Here is a 5,000-nt window from a genome sequence, read left to right as displayed (position 1 = left end):
CAACTTTTGTCAGACTTCCAGACAGGGGAGCGTGTCAGTGCGCGCATCCGATTTCAGTTCCAGAGCGATTCGCGCGATGAGTCCTTGATACTTAGTCGTTTTTGGCAAAATTTCTGACTTTTTGAAAATTTCACAATTTTGTGAAAACTTCCACAAAATGAGGTTCTAGTATGTTAGAGGGCATCCCAGGAGGGCTCCAAAAGTGTGGGTAAAATATATATCCCACAGGGGGAAAATTGAAAAAAAGTTGAAAAAAAAAATTTTTGGGGACTTAGAAAATTTTCACACATGTGTCAGACTTCCAGAGAGGGGAGCATGTCAGTGCGCGCATCCGATTTCAGTTCCAGAGCGATTCGCGCGATGAGTCCTTGATACTTAGTCGTTTTTGCAAAATTTCTGACTTTTTGGAAAATTTCACAATTTTGTGAAAACTTCCACAAAATGAGGTTCTAGTATGTTAGAGGGCATCCCAGGAGGGCTCCAAAAGTGTGGGTAAAATATATATCCCACAGGGGGAAAATTGAAAAAAAGTTGAAAAAAAAAATTTTTGGGGACTTAGAAAATTTTTCAACTTTTGTCAGACTTCCAGACAGGGGAGCATGTCAGTGCGCGCATCCGATTTCAGTTCCAGAGCGATTCGCGCGATGAGTCCTTGATACTTAGTCGTTTTTGCAAAATTTCTGACTTTTTGGAAAATTTCACAATTTTGTGAAAACTTCCACAAAATGAGGTTCTAGTATGTTAGAGGGCATCCCAGGAGGGCTCCAAAAGTGTGGGTAAAATATATATCCCACAGGGGGAAAATTGAAAAAAAGTTGAAAAAAAAAATTTTTGGGGACTTAGAAAATTTTTCAACTTTTGTCAGACTTCCAGACAGGGGAGCGTGTCAGTGCGCGCATCCGATTTCAGTTCCAGAGCGATTCGCGCGATGAGTCCTTGATACTTAGTCGTTTTTGGCAAAATTTCTGACTTTTTGAAAATTTCACAATTTTGTGAAAACTTCCACAAAATGAGGTTCTAGTATGTTAGAGGGCATCCCAGGAGGGCTCCAAAAGTGTGGGTAAAATATATATCCCACAGGGGGAAAATTGAAAAAAAGTTGAAAAAAAAAATTTTTGGGGACTTAGAAAATTTTCACACATGTGTCAGACTTCCAGAGAGGGGAGCATGTCAGTGCGCGCATCCGATTTCAGTTCCAGAGCGATTCGCGCGATGAGTCCTTGATACTTAGTCGTTTTTGCAAAATTTCTGACTTTTTGGAAAATTTCACAATTTTGTGAAAACTTCCACAAAATGAGGTTCTAGTATGTTAGAGGGCATCCCAGGAGGGCTCCAAAAGTGTGGGTAAAATATATATCCCACAGGGGGAAAATTGAAAAAAAGTTGAAAAAAAAAATTTTTGGGGACTTAGAAAATTTTTCAACTTTTGTCAGACTTCCAGACAGGGGAGCATGTCAGTGCGCGCATCCGATTTCAGTTCCAGAGCGATTCGCGCGATGAGTCCTTGATACTTAGTCGTTTTTGCAAAATTTCTGACTTTTTGGAAAATTTCACAATTTTGTGAAAACTTCCACAAAATGAGGTTCTAGTATGTTAGAGGGCATCCCAGGAGGGCTCCAAAAGTGTGGGTAAAATATATATCCCACAGGGGGAAAATTGAAAAAAAGTTGAAAAAAAAAATTTTTGGGGACTTAGAAAATTTTTCAACTTTTGTCAGACTTCCAGACAGGGGAGCGTGTCAGTGCGCGCATCCGATTTCAGTTCCAGAGCGATTCGCGCGATGAGTCCTTGATACTTAGTCGTTTTTGGCAAAATTTCTGACTTTTTGAAAATTTCACAATTTTGTGAAAACTTCCACAAAATGAGGTTCTAGTATGTTAGAGGGCATCCCAGGAGGGCTCCAAAAGTGTGGGTAAAATATATATCCCACAGGGGGAAAATTGAAAAAAAGTTGAAAAAAAAAATTTTTGGGGACTTAGAAAATTTTCACACATGTGTCAGACTTCCAGAGAGGGGAGCATGTCAGTGCGCGCATCCGATTTCAGTTCCAGAGCGATTCGCGCGATGAGTCCTTGATACTTAGTCGTTTTTGCAAAATTTCTGACTTTTTGGAAAATTTCACAATTTTGTGAAAACTTCCACAAAATGAGGTTCTAGTATGTTAGAGGGCATCCCAGGAGGGCTCCAAAAGTGTGGGTAAAATATATATCCCACAGGGGGAAAATTGAAAAAAAGTTGAAAAAAAAAATTTTTGGGGACTTAGAAAATTTTTCAACTTTTGTCAGACTTCCAGACAGGGGAGCATGTCAGTGCGCGCATCCGATTTCAGTTCCAGAGCGATTCGCGCGATGAGTCCTTGATACTTAGTCGTTTTTGCAAAATTTCTGACTTTTTGGAAAATTTCACAATTTTGTGAAAACTTCCACAAAATGAGGTTCTAGTATGTTAGAGGGCATCCCAGGAGGGCTCCAAAAGTGTGGGTAAAATATATATCCCACAGGGGGAAAATTGAAAAAAAGTTGAAAAAAAAAATTTTTGGGGACTTAGAAAATTTTTCAACTTTTGTCAGACTTCCAGACAGGGGAGCGTGTCAGTGCGCGCATCCGATTTCAGTTCCAGAGCGATTCGCGCGATGAGTCCTTGATACTTAGTCGTTTTTGGCAAAATTTCTGACTTTTTGAAAATTTCACAATTTTGTGAAAACTTCCACAAAATGAGGTTCTAGTATGTTAGAGGGCATCCCAGGAGGGCTCCAAAAGTGTGGGTAAAATATATATCCCACAGGGGGAAAATTGAAAAAAAGTTGAAAAAAAAAATTTTTGGGGACTTAGAAAATTTTTCAACTTGTGTCAGACTTCCAGAGAGGGGAGCATGTCAGTGCGCGCATCCGATTTCAGTTCCAGAGCGATTCGCGCGATGAGTCCTTGATACTTAGTCGTTTTTGCAAAATTTCTGACTTTTTGGAAAATTTCACAATTTTGTGAAAACTTCCACAAAATGAGGTTCTAGTATGTTAGAGGGCATCCCAGGAGGGCTCCAAAAGTGTGGGTAAAATATATATCCCACAGGGGGAAAATTGAAAAAAAGTTGAAAAAAAAAATTTTTGGGGACTTAGAAAATTTTTCAACTTTTGTCAGACTTCCAGACAGGGGAGCGTGTCAGTGCGCGCATCCGATTTCAGTTCCAGAGCGATTCGCGCGATGAGTCCTTGATACTTAGTCGTTTTTGGCAAAATTTCTGACTTTTTGAAAATTTCACAATTTTGTGAAAACTTCCACAAAATGAGGTTCTAGTATGTTAGAGGGCATCCCAGGAGGGCTCCAAAAGTGTGGGTAAAATATATATCCCACAGGGGGAAAATTGAAAAAAAGTTGAAAAAAAAAATTTTTGGGGACTTAGAAAATTTTCACACATGTGTCAGACTTCCAGAGAGGGGAGCATGTCAGTGCGCGCATCCGATTTCAGTTCCAGAGCGATTCGCGCGATGAGTCCTTGATACTTAGTCGTTTTTGCAAAATTTCTGACTTTTTGGAAAATTTCACAATTTTGTGAAAACTTCCACAAAATGAGGTTCTAGTATGTTAGAGGGCATCCCAGGAGGGCTCCAAAAGTGTGGGTAAAATATATATCCCACAGGGGGAAAATTGAAAAAAAGTTGAAAAAAAAAATTTTTGGGGACTTAGAAAATTTTCACACATGTGTCAGACTTCCAGAGAGGGGAGCATGTCAGTGCGCGCATCCGATTTCAGTTCCAGAGCGATTCGCGCGATGAGTCCTTGATACTTAGTCGTTTTTGCAAAATTTCTGACTTTTTGGAAAATTTCACAATTTTGTGAAAACTTCCACAAAATGAGGTTCTAGTATGTTAGAGGGCATCCCAGGAGGGCTCCAAAAGTGTGGGTAAAATATATATCCCACAGGGGGAAAATTGAAAAAAAGTTGAAAAAAAAAATTTTTGGGGACTTAGAAAATTTTCACACATGTGTCAGACTTCCAGAGAGGGGAGCATGTCAGTGCGCGCATCCGATTTCAGTTCCAGAGCGATTCGCGCGATGAGTCCTTGATACTTAGTCGTTTTTGCAAAATTTCTGACTTTTTGGAAAATTTCACAATTTTGTGAAAACTTCCACAAAATGAGGTTCTAGTATGTTAGAGGGCATCCCAGGAGGGCTCCAAAAGTGTGGGTAAAATATATATCCCACGGGGGAAAATTGAAAAAAAGTTGAAAAAAAAAATTTTTGGGGACTTAGAAAATTTTTCAACTTGTGTCAGACTTCCAGAGAGGGGAGCATGTCAGTGCGCGCATCCGATTTCAGTTCCAGAGCGATTCGCGCGATGAGTCCTTGATACTTAGTCGTTTTCAGAAGTCACAATTTTGACTTCCAGGACCCGCAAAACGTTTGTAAATTGAGCCCGCTCCCCAGTTCCAAGCGTTTTGAGGTGTCCCCGGTTGCAGTAATGCAGCCTGCCCACTAGATGTCGCAAAAGAGACAAAAAGTGAAAAAGAACCAGAATGAGGAAATTCCAGGGAGCCGAATCCGCCTGACAGTTCCAGGCGATCGGGCACTTTTTTGCATGCGTCCCTAAAGTGGGTATAGGGTGACACTCCATGCAAAGACCCAGTTTTGCACACCACCGGCAGAATATATGAGAGAGAGGTACCTCTCAGCCCCGACACATTTCGACTCATTTAAGCTGGTTTTCACCTCCGTAGGCCTGGGTATGCGTTTTGGCTATGAGTCCCTGTTCGGCTGGAGGTCTGCACCTTGGCTGAACCCAGGCTTCCGCAGCTGCGTGGGGGGACTTTTGCCGGTCGCCTATCCCAAGTCAGAGAGGTGTTCCTGGGTTGAAGTGAGCCTGGCCAGACCCCCCCGCGGGCCCTGGTTCTCCACATGGGGGCGCCGTCAAGGCTAAAATCTGGATTTTTAGGCCGAGGAGAGGCTCCATGAGGGCGGATGCTTTTGTGGCTTCGACCCCAGTGCTGTTCCACATCCAGTACC

The sequence above is a fragment of the Phyllobates terribilis genome, unplaced genomic scaffold, assembly GCF_046119375.1.
Source record: "Phyllobates terribilis strain yellow unplaced genomic scaffold, ASM4611937v1 Scaffold_1899__1_contigs__length_193632, whole genome shotgun sequence".
NCBI classification, from domain to species: Eukaryota; Metazoa; Chordata; class Amphibia; order Anura; family Dendrobatidae; genus Phyllobates; species Phyllobates terribilis.
Note: the sequence above shows the minus strand (reverse complement) of the source record.